Genomic DNA, 12,764 nt, shown 5'->3' with positions numbered 1-12,764 from the left:
CTCAGTGTATCAAACTGAAGTACAGTTTGTCCACAAGAAATTTCAATTCCTTGTTTGTTCGAAAACCTACTTTTAGTGCACTAATACAAAAATGTTGATTTTACAAGAAACACAGTAAATTTCCGTGGCATTTCCAGGATTTCCAAACTGGTACATCCTGGAAGACCCTAATTCTGGATAATTGAGTGAATGGCTCTTACGTCAAAGAGCCAGGCTATCACGTGATTAGCTTTTCCTTTAGTGAACCGCTAAAGTTGCAACAGAGCATTGTGAGCATAAAAGAAAACTGGAGAAAATTGAGTTTTGAGTGCCAGATATTTTGTACCGTTCTTCTCCCAGGCTTGTCCTTGTGCTGTCAAGCTTGAAGAGGCAGTTTTTAGAAACAAGGAAGCGGCTTCAAAAGACGCAACTTGACGTCCATAACTTCAAAACTTTCCATCAAGATATCTTGAGAGGGATCTTCTGCGTAGATAGACACAGAGAGATATGAAAGGAAGGGACAGGAAGACAAGACGTAGATGTAGAAGGGGAGAAAAAGACGAAAATATATAAATAGAATAAATGGAGAGATATGGGCGAGAGAGAAATTTTAAAAAGATATGGAAAATGAAGATATGAAAACAGGAGGTAGAAAAAGAGATACATGAAAGGGGAAAGAGGAAGTAGGAGTGAAAGAGAACATGGAGATGGGAAGGAAAATATACGAGATATGTATCCGGAATAACTTACTTACTTACTTACTTAGTCGATCCTCTTCTACCGTCAGGTGTAGAGGTTTTGCAAAGAGCTCTCCGTCCTTCTCGGTCCCTGGCTAACATTTTTGCCCTGTTGGTATCCAATCCTCTTCTCCTCAAAACTTCTTCCATCCAGCCATCCCAGGTCTGCCTTGGTCTTCCCTTTGGTCTCTTTCCATCTACTTTAGCTTGCCATATCTTTTTAGGTATCCTTTCTTCACTCATTCTGTGAACATGACCAAACCACCTCAACTGCGACGCTTCTATTTGTTGTTGTAAAGGTTGGGTCTTAAGGCTCATTCGAATTGTCTGATTCCTTACTGTATCTCGTTTTGTTTTTCCTTCTATTCTTCTTAGGTATCTCATTTCAGTTGCTTGAAGTTTGCTAGAATAATTAGTTGTTAGTGGCCATGATTCACACCCGTAAATTAGTGTAGGTGCATACGTTGTTTTGTAAACTGTCAAATTTGTTTTCTTCGTAATTTTCCTTTCTATTTATGAAGTTTCTATTTAGAGCATGATATAATCTTCCTGCTGCAGAAATTCTATTATTTACTTCTTCATCTATTTTCCCACTGCTGCTTATTATAGACCCTAAATACTTGAACTTTGTTACTTGTTCCAAGCTCTCACCTCCTATCTTAATGTTATGAGTTCTACGTTCTCTACTTGTTATCATTGTTTTTGTTTTACTGGTGTTAATTCTCATATTTACCTTTTGTAGTTCTCTGTTCCATACATCTAAATTATATTGTAGGTCCTTTTCAGTTTTAGCAAATACAACGAGATCGTCTGCAAAAGCTAGTTCTGATATTTGTACAGGTCTCATGAGCCAATTCCCAACAGTAAAGGGTTTAATCTTTCTTTTGCAAGTTTTTGTAATTTCATCAATTAAAATTATGAACAGAAGTGGACTTAAAATGCAGCCTTGTCTTACTCCAGTTGATGTATAAAATTCATCAGATTTTATGTTACTTGTACGGATGTAGTTACAACAGTTATTGTAAAAGCTCGGAATAACAAAGGAAAAAATATCTATCATTGTAAATGGTTTTATTGCTTTCCAAAATATTCTCCATGATGATCTATGCACTTTTGCATACGTTTGAACCAATTCTCATAGCACTTTGTCCATTCCGATCGCGGTATCTCGAAAACATGCATTTCGAACGCATCAATCGCTTCTTCTGGCGTCGAAAATCGTTGACCACGTAGCTTATTCTTCACGTACGGGAACAGAAAGAAATCATTGCGTGCTAAATCAGGGCTATACGGCGGATGACCCATCAATTCAATGTTTTCACCGGTCAAATACTGAGTTGCTTGGACCGATGTGTGACAACTCGCATTGTCATGGTGAAGAATGATACTGCGTCGGCGGTTATTTTTTCTGATTTACCAAAATACTTCTGGCAAACAAATGGTTGTGTACCATTCAGAATTGACGGTTCTATGATTCTCTAGTGGCACTGTAGCCACATATCCATCTTTCCTAAAAAAACAGGCGACCATTTGCTTCGAAGTGCTTCTTGCACGAACAACCTTTGTTGGGTTTGGCTCATCTTCGAACACTCACACCGTCGACTGCTGTTTGCTTTGGGGCTCATATGCATAGATCCAACATTCGTCATCTGTGTAGATGGCTTTTGAAGCACCACGATTGTATTTTGTGAGTATTTGTTTGCACCAATCGACACGAGCCTTTTTTTGAGCGATTGTCAAATTATGCTGGATCCAACGCGAACAAATCTTCTTCACGGCTAAATGTCCAAGCAATGTCTTATGTATGCTAGTCATACTAATGCCCAGGGATGCCTCAATCTCACGATATGTCACACGACGATCTTGCATTATCAGTTCTCGCACAGCATCAATGTTTTCTGGCACAACAACCGATTTTGGACGGCCATCTTTAGATTCGTCCGTGAGCGAACGACGGCCACGATTGAATTCACTAAACCAGTGATATTAGTGCTATTAGATGGTGCTTCATTGCCAAAAGTCGAAGTGAGTTGATCGATGCACTGTTGTTGAGATAATCCACGTCGAAAGTCGTAGAAAATCATTGCTCGAAAATGTTCTCGAGTTAATTCCATTGTTGGCCTCCGATGAAATTTTCAAGTCCCTGTAACAAACAATCCGTAATAGCATCCGTAAGCACAACGTTCTGGGTACATATACCATATAAATGTCCAGCTTTACGATGGATATATTAGATGTTACCTAGAAACATTAGTTTTGCCAGTTCCGGATACATAAATAGCAACCTGTGTATAGTAGAAACAAAGAGAATTGATTGAATTCATGTTTTAAGCCAACTTTATTAAAAAATAGGCTAATCGGGACTGGACCAAGCGGGATCCGAACCAGTGGCTCAACCACAGGGAGGCATTGCCCCCAAACCTTCGACGGAATTCAATTCTAGGGGGGCAAGGGGACAAACATTGACGGTCAAGGGCACCTGCAGTGGGGCACAGAGGAGAATTGCCCCCTTTGATTTCAAATCTTGTGCAAATAAAAGTACATATCGTAAAAGTTTCTTGCTTGCTTCGCTCGCTATATAATTGTTTTCTGTAATGTATTTAAATAATATATATATGTTGTATATATGTATTGCATAAACTTTGCATACGTACACAAATAATGTTAGCATGTTGCATATATATTTTATTATTTTATGTCGCTCCATGTTGCATAGGTGTAAAACATATGTTGTAAATTAAAGTTACAGAGTGGAGTCCTCAAAATCGGATCACCTTCAAATGAAACACACATAAAATAGAAAGTAGTCATTTTTCTCGACAGGAACTGAACAGCATCCGACAGGTACAGCATTGCTACACATGTTCCCGAAACGCTGTTTTTTACATTTGAATATTAATGAAGTTACATATTGAAAACTAAAGGAACTACAAAATATTTTTTTTGTAGAAATGTCCTGCAAACCGGATCACGTGTCCTTGAAAGCGGATAGTAGCTGAAATATAAGTGCAGTAACAAACATATTTGTCCAAAATTTCACTAACACCTTTCACTACACAAAACACTTTTCCCTACACAACACATCCCACAAATGAATGCATTTTCTACCTTGTGCTCCAACACATTGTTCATGATACCACGCTGAGCACCGCATGCAAGAAATCCAATCGCCGATAAAACTGTAATTTAAAGCTGAGTATAATCCACACTTGTCGTTACCTTGACTTTCCTCTGACGATTCGTCATCAGAACTGGTGGAGCTATCAGTTGAAGAAATGCCTTCTCTCTGTTCTATAATGTGATGTTCTGTCGCTACTTAGATTTTAGCAGAACTTCTAGACTTTTAGATGCTACTGCAACATCTCGTAATTCTCTCACATTATTGGGCAATTTGCTTCTTTGTTGAGGGTACGATGTTTATATGTATATGTGTGTGTGTGTGTGTGTCCTATCCGTATTATCCTTTTTTCTAACATCTAATCTTACATTCTGTTTACATATTGTGCTATTTTGTGGTGATCCGATTTGCACTACTTCTTATGATCCGATTTAAAGGATTGGTATACGAACTGCAAAGTACCGCCTACACGAGCAACACCAACAACGACCATGAAAAAGTCAATGACATCGTATTTGTGTAGTATTCCTCTCATTTATAACACACAAACATCAACACTATGCTTACCGTATGAGGTTAACCAAGTACTGAAGAAATATTTCACAGCAGCCAACACACACAATGGCTCACGTCAACGGTATGTTTCGAATCGCTTTGTCACAATGAATACAGAGTGAACACTGTACCCGTCCGCTACTGTCTGCACGAGGCATGGAAGTCACTCAGTGAGAATAGTACAACACATCACCACGCCATACGTTCAGCGCTGGAGACGGTAAACCTTAGGGCGATTCGGTTTGCAGGCCGATCCGATTTTGAGGACTCCACTTTATGTACAAAAATAATTATCTTCGGAATGCATTTATCATTCATTTTATGCCATTCAAAAATACAGTTTGTGACCTTGTTTTCCAATATTAGCTAATATGAAATTGACGGTGTTGAAAAAAAAAATCAAATAGTTTGTTCCAAACAAATTTTTAGTACCGACTTCTACCCCCTCTTTGCGTAACTTATGAGTATAATAACATTTTTGATACTACTACTACTACCACTAGTAATAATAGTAATAATAATAATAATAATAATAATAATAATCGTTTATTTTATTTTAAGTGTTGAGTACAGTATGAAACCTAATACAGCACTAAGTCAAATACAAAAGTACAAAGTTACACGAATAAAATACATAAGCTGTAGAATAACATAATAAGTTAGCATATTTACACTTCAAGTTACAGTTTTCAACGAGATCTATTATATTTCTGATACTAATAATTGTTATATAATATTGTGCAATTAACTGTGTATTGTTCTAATAATAATAATAATCATATTTATTAAAGTGATGATAACGATTAAACAATCAGGTATATAACTATGTCAAAATTAGTTATACAAAATTAAAAAACTGAATACATAATTATGAAATAAAACAGTGAATCCTACAATCTTATACATCAACATAAATTCAAATTATAGGTTTCAACAAGATCAGCTACTAAACCTCTTGCCTTGTTTAGACATGTGAGAATTGAGATGTACCTCTGGGAATTTTATAAGCTATATTATTCAAAAAGTATTCACTGTCAACTTGGAAAGTTAAGATCTTCTGTACAAAATTTATCCTTTTCATTTTTCTTCTTTCTTCTAAGGTAAACATATTCAACTGTGTAAACCATTGAGAGTAATGTTGGTAATAATAATAATAATAATAATAATAATAATAATGCCATTATCGTTGTTGTAATTATCATTATTATTATCATTATTATTGTTGTTGTTGTTGTTGGTACGTTTATCCTGGTACTTGACCCCGCCCAGATAAAAATTCTTGTTTGCGCCTCTGATCCGAACCACTGTGCCATGTGCCTGCACCAAGTATCGAACCCGGGATCCCTTGATTACAAGGCGACGACGTTACCAAAGAAAGGAAGAGACATCGAGTGACAGAGATAGAAGTAGAAAGGGAGGAAAAGACGTCGTAGAAAAAGAGAAAGAGAATATGAAGTGAGGAAGAGAGCAGAAGAAGCACAACGGGAGAGGAACAAGAAGACGAGAAAATATAGATAGAGAGAACGAAATGGAGAGATATGGGGAGAGACAATTTTTTTAAAAAAAAATGGAAAAGAGAACAGGAAAATCGAAGGTAGAGAAAAGCATAAACGAAGTGGGAAAAAGAAAGTTTTGGTTAATTGTTTTTATTGACTTCACTGAGCCTTTCTTCCACTTTTGTCTGATTGCGAAGATGAGGTTGAATGATGATTAGATGAAGGGACAATCACAAATATATATGGACGATACAACGCGAGCTCCAAGGAGGAATATAGAGTAGACTGGGGCAAAAGCCCGCCCCTAAGGGATTTTGAATTTTTGAGAAACTGTGTGAAACTTTTCTAATCAAACTTTCATTGACTGAGATAAACTGGAGTTAGTAGAATACAGTGGAATGTTATTTATACACAAATAAAAATGTATATGTAATACAAGCAAAAAACATAGTACAGCATTTTGGGATTTTCGCCCCAGGCCTAGGGCAAAAGTCCCCAACACACTTGGGTAGATGTACCAACGTCTAAACAGACCTACAAGTCTTCAATTAGGCTAACAATGGTCACATGTGAATTCACCAATACCTTCATATGCTGAGCAGCCCTCATGCCACCAATCCCTACAGCGATGAAACTGGATCCAATCTTCAACAGGGGGATCTGAAAATGCTTCACCACAACCAGGTCATGTCGTGTTTGAGTCATCTGATGGGACCTTTTTGACTACCTTTATTGCGTTCGTTTTGCGAAGTAGTTTTTCACCGGACTTGACTTTTTGCATGCTTTCCTTTTCGGTTTTTGTTTATCAAGAGTAGATTTATACGGTGATCCGGAGATAATTTCAGATTTTTTACCTACACATCTTCCATTTATTTTTTCTGTAACTCGTGGAAGCGGTCGTATTTCTCTTGGTGAAACATGGTGTGACGATTGTGATGTTGGAGACTTTTCGTCTTCGTCGCTCGATTGTAAGTGAATTGGGAATCTTACCCCTGAGTGTCTGACTCGTACAATCTGTTTGGTGGTGTCATTTGGCGATGCCGTTGGGAAGTATGTTGCACACATTGAAAACAATTAATGCTATTTATGTCACAGTCACGAGTAGTTGTTTTCATTAAGTTAAATAATGTTTCTACATGTTCACATGCTTATGTAATATTACATCAACCAAGGAAAAAACGTATCTTACCTCATAGTTGAGTTGTTTTTTTTTTGCTTCTGTTCCAAACTTCGTCAATACAAGGCGGCCATGACACTGTCCTCTGGTGGGTTGCAGTGGTGCCAACTGTTTCTTTATCATACTATTATTACGAATTAGGACTTTTGCCCCGGTCTACTCTACTGGCCATGAGTCCAGAAACCAGAGCCTCGCTTGTCTGCAAAATTCAGTCCAGTGCACTACGTGCGAGGTTGGCATTTGCGTGTCTTCTTCTGAAAATGTACGTTTATACAACAAAATATAATGTTTAAAATGCTATACGTTGGATATACATAATTTTCTCAATAGTCATTGGTAGTTACAATGTTTGCACTGATGTGACTTTAAATACAAAAACCATTCACTTCAAGAAGAGTTCTGATTTCTGTCTTCTAAAACATTAATTTAAATAATTTTGCTAAAAAATGAACCTTATTGTAAATGGGTTTCTTATCTTATTGGGATGGATATCTGAAATCTACACTGTTAATTTGAACCCTGCCATCTAGCGTTAACTTGAAGGAACGATGCATCAACTTCCGGAATGGCAGCCAATGGAGGTTCTGCAGTACTATAGGGTTTGTAAATACGCGGCCGGGAGAGAGATGGGAAAGAAAGCGTAGAGAGTTAAGGGAATAAGAACGTGAGAAGAAAACACACACACAGAGAGAGAGAGAGAGAGGGAGGGAGGGAGAGAGAGAGAAACGCTGAGTGCTCCAAAGAAATCTTAAGAATCAGGGAACAACTCTCCGAGAAATGGAGTATAAGAATCACGTCTTGTTTCTTTGTCATCCGATTTGAAGTCCCTGCTCTTTTGTTCCCGCAGAGAAACAGTCAAAAATTTCCTCTTTTTACCCGTGTCCTGTGGTATGACGGTTGCCACGGCAACGGGAAAACGCATGTGGCTCGTAGCTGCATGTGCATGTGTGTGTGCGAGATGCGGAGATCGCTAACGGAGGAGGCGCGAGAGAGACTCGTGCGCATGCGCCGGTGGCGGGGATGCAACGCTCGGGAGTGGGGGAGGGGGCGCTTTAGGAGTTTTGGTCCAAAGTTGCCGCACCCGTAGTACTAGAGATAGGTCACGTTACAGATCATAGGGGGATCAAGTTTGGGAGGAAAGTGAGGAGAAAAAGGCAGCGAGAGATTGGGAAATCGCAGCATCACCTCAGAAGAAACGTGGACATCACCGCTCCTACCTACACGTTTTTTTCTCGGTTAGTGCGCGAAATCATCACCGCGGTTATCGACGACGTAACTGAAGACACCACATTATTTTTTTCCCTAGGTCTAGTGCAGTACAGCGAGGAATTCTAGTGAAACTGAGAGAAAACAGTTGTTGAACCTGCCGCTTCTCAGCATTGCAGATGTTGCGGCGTTCGTCTACATCCAACGATCTGTTGCCTTCAACTTCGCAATGAGAGAGAGACAGGATTGTGCGTCTCCAACCGACGTGAGGATGGTCTTCACAATTTCTTCCTCACAAGTGTCTTGGGACGATTGCACTCAAACCACAACTGCTGCTCTAGTTCATATCTAACAGTTACAAAGTTCCGTTATTAATTTCAGTGTCGTCGTAACAATGGGAAATTGTTGACATTACATTGTTACGTTCAGATTTTCAGTTCTTCGTTAAACATTACTCGGAATGTGCAGTGTGAATAGCTTGTGTACTCTATTATCGAAGCATCAGCCGTTGTTGTTAAGTCCATATGTAAAAGCTTCCATTGTTACAAAGTTTCTTTATCAGCTTCAGTGTAGTGAACACAATGTTATCGAGTCTTCCTGTTAATGATTCCTAGTTCATTAGTGATCTCTTGACTCAATTATTGGGGGTCTTTCCGATGGCGTAGCGTGGTCGCCTTGTAATCAAGGGGTCCCGGGTTCGACACCCGGTTGAGGCACATAGTGGTTCGGGTCCCACTTTAAATTTTAGGCCCAGTCCCGATTAGCCTATCGGTGCATAAAGTGGACTTAAAACAAAAACTCAACCTCAGACAGCGTTGCCAATAGGCGGGGTGGTGTAAAGTGTGAACATTGAGTGACTGCTAATTCGTGTGACTGTGAAAGCTACAGTGTCGCCTCTAGTGTCTAATTCAGATAAACTTATGACGTCGTGACAATGGCGACGAGAAACTGCAGACCGCGCACTTTCGAAGTCATGTTCCTGGTTGGTTTCGTGGTGCTGATGACGACACTGAAGCCCTCGACATGTTGGCTGAAGAACCACACGCTGACCAGCGTGAAGAAGCCAAGGCTGAACGTGGGCCTCGTGGTGCCCAGGACCCAGTTCAGGGTGTACCCGCGGGGCATCTCGGCGGCCATCAACAACCTCAACTCAAAAGCTAGAGGCAAGATACAACTGAACTTCCTCAACCAGTACGTGTTCACCTACAACGAAGTCAACACGAAGCAGGTGGAGGCCACACCTAGCCCCACTGGTGAGTCTCGCATGGAATACTATCTAATGCTTACTATAGGTCTTTTCAGTTCTTACGGCGGGCGTTCTACAAGCTGGCAAGGGAAGCGACCAATCAAGCGCGATAAGAAACGTAGCAGTCTGTAGAACGAGGTGCACACAGTACTTCATCCCGCGTCGTATATCTCGGCACAACCGCTCTTGTCTGGTTGATCTGCTGCGTATTCCCCGCTCCCCACTTCCCTTGCCAGTTTACACAGCGCCCGCCGTAAGAATTGAAAAGACCTCTAAGATGTAGGGAAGATTATATACTCTGTTCCGGATAAATCTGGAACAAGCAAACGAAAACAAGTCTCTGGCCTAGTGACGCTCTACCAATCAACACGTGAGCCTCCTCGATGGCGTAGTTGTAGCGTCGTCACCTTGTAATCAAGGGGTCCCGGGTTCGATACCCGGTGGAGGCACATAGTGGTTCGTAGCCCACATTAAATTGTAGGTACATCCCGATTAGCCCTACCGTGCATAAAGTAGGCTTAAAACACCAACTCAATCAACATGTGAGAGGGAACGGAATAGCTAGCGTGGAGGGGGGAAAGCGACAGCAGTTACAGCCTTCGCAGCAGGGTGTACTGCTTTGCTCTGCCCACTCCATCCCCCCCCTTCTCTGCTGCTATGAGATGGCCGGGACAGAGTATAGTTACCGTAAACCCCCATTTCCAACTGTGCCCATGGACTGAAGGGCAATGATGGATCCATACACCCCCAACATACATGAATGTCCGCAGGATATTTTGCAGGGAGGAAACATCAAAATATTTTTTCCTGGGGGCGGTATACTAGGGATATTTCCTACCACAATAATATTGTCTGATCAAAAAAACAATCATTCAGTTTGAAGTTATCGGATTCCTGCAATACCTTTCTAATCAACTGTGACTAAAATGAAATGTGTGAAATATATAATTGTAGTTTGACATGATTTAATAGGAATGGGTCGCCGCTCTCTTGGCCAACCTTCCGGATGACCATACCAACACCATATACTAATTATAACACCATTAAGCCTGGCTCCATGATATAAAAAACTCAATATGCTGACCAAGGCAGACATTTATTTTATTATAAAACATAAACTAAACGTAACGTTTCAACCTTCTAGCAAGGTCTTCTTCAGACTCTGCACCAAGTACAAATGTAACAAGGTACAAAACAGGACGATATATACACAAAAATACTTCCCTCCAGACTATTAGAATGTTCTTCTGGATCATTCTAGCAGGTGGCTTTCCCTTGTCAACTGTACTTTCACTGGAAAGTGAATGTGGTTGGACTCTTTATCTCACACTCTATTTCCTTCATTCTTCTTCCTTCTTCTCTCCTCTTTCTCTCTTGTCCTTTAAACTCACTTCACTTCGTAGAAAATCCCTTCCTCTTCCTCTTCTCTGCTTTCCTTTTTCTTGTTTGCATTTTTCGCTATTCTTAAGATGCTTCTCCCTCCCTTCCTGTAAGTTTTAATGCCCGCTTTCCTAAGCACTTTGCATATCTTTTCTGTGGTCTTCCCCATACTCCTTATTCCAAACTTCCTCTCTTTTTCTTACCATATACTAACTCCTCACATAGTGGGGTAAGCAGGATATTATTTTCGGAGGAGGCTGGAATTCTACAGGTGGATAATGCATAGCTATGTTTAAGGCGGGGGTGGAATACAAAATCAAGTATTTTATAATTACTGTTTTTAATCTTCGTTTTAAAAAAACAAAAATTGCAATTGGAGGTCATTTTGAAAGGATTTTGCATTCACCACCCGAGTTCTTTATTGCATTTATTTGAATATGTTGATTTTCTCAAAATTTCTGGAGGGACTGTAGCCTATGAGCTCCCACCTGCGTACGCCAGTGTCCTTACATTTACTCCAACACTGCCTAAACGTCTTCTCAAAAGTTGAATTTGTGGTCATTTGAATACACTATTTCCAACGAAATATTTGTAGGAAATCTTTTTGTAGGGCTTCCGCCCCCAGAGTACACCCCCTGGCCAAGTGCCTATTTGTCTATTCCTGTCACTCTTTTTCTCTCTCCTTTTTTCTGGCTGTTTTTCTCTCTCTCCTATCTCATTTGATCAACTTTTATATCTCCGTCTCTCTTTCAAACCTGAAAAACCCAAAGGCGAATGTTCAATGTACTATATATCCAGCGAATTAAACATTTTTACTCAACTTTCACATACTAGAACTTGCAGAGAATTTTACATAAATAATACACTAAAGTTGCTGACCAAGGCAGTTTCTTAAAAATTAAAAGCACTTTACACGTTACGTTTCTACCCTTTTAGTGTCTTTAATTTTAAATAAACTGCCTTGATCAGCAACTTTAGTGTATTTAATATGGAAGCATGACGCACCTTCTGCCTTTAGGGCTTTATGTTAGTCGGTTACAACCCTTTTATCGGACTTCTCAAAGGCTTCTAAGGGTTGGTAGGACCAAGCCCTTGCGAGGTCTGTGGTGCAGGATTTATTTTTAATTATCACCTATGTAGGTTTGAAATGAAAGATCATTAAGATATTTTACTCGAAAATGTATTTGAACTTCCGATGATATACAAACACTTTTCAAACAGACAATTCACCCGATACAACTTGTAGGCCTAAACCTATTAGTTATACCGAAGATTATAACCCTGGTCTTTTTGATGATGCAGGAGAACGCCTTATTTAGAGTTGGATTTGTGGAATATCTGCCAAATGGAGTACAAGTACACCAGCCAATCAATCCGAAGATTGAAGCAAGATATTACCCAACGTCCCCTGAACCATCAGCCTTTCGGCAACCAGGAGAATGTCCCGTAGGCGTACAAAAGTCTAGCTGTTTTATATCCTAATTTTGTTTACAATTTACCATGGTTACTACATAGTTGTTTTATATTTCCATAGTTTAAGCATTTTTTCCTGATTTAAGTTAAACAATTCATTACCTATTGTAACATTAACAATAACATTTTTACGGAAACGATCTTTAGAGAAAAGATTCGACACTAATTCTTAACAACATAGATTTTTATAACATAAACTGAATAGTTTATTGCTTAAAAGGCATGTGTTGACAGGGGTGACACAAGCATATGTTACATAAATAATGTATTTTTGATTTGGATTTCGTTTGCCCCACATTCATAGTTTCTTTCCGATTTCAAATGGTTCCTGCTGAACGGGAGTAATTTTCTACAAATACATCCATTCTTTACTTTCTCATCTCCTTTTTCCTCAGTG

At 39.5% G+C, this 12,764-nt stretch overlaps 1 protein-coding gene across 3 annotated transcripts in view; it reads left to right on the top strand.

Moving 5' to 3' along the window:
* The window catches only part of Nmdar2 (glutamate ionotropic receptor NMDA type subunit 2), a 416,257-nt gene that overhangs the window by 49,756 nt on the left and 353,737 nt on the right, over positions 1 to 12,764 (top strand). The window contains exon 1 of one of the 3 annotated variants that reach the window (XM_083136502.1): positions 9,407 to 9,521. The exons of the other annotated variants lie outside the window; for them this stretch is intronic. The gene's annotated coding sequence lies outside the window, so the exon portion shown is untranslated. Of the gene's footprint in view, positions 1 to 9,406; positions 9,522 to 12,764 lie in introns of those variants that run through there. 3 annotated transcript variants of the gene reach the window in all.

This window comes from Lepisma saccharinum, chromosome 15, assembly GCF_977018435.1.
Source record: "Lepisma saccharinum chromosome 15, izLepSacc3.1, whole genome shotgun sequence".
NCBI classification, from domain to species: Eukaryota; Metazoa; Arthropoda; class Insecta; order Zygentoma; family Lepismatidae; genus Lepisma; species Lepisma saccharinum.
This window is presented reverse-complemented; position numbering and strand designations above follow the sequence as displayed.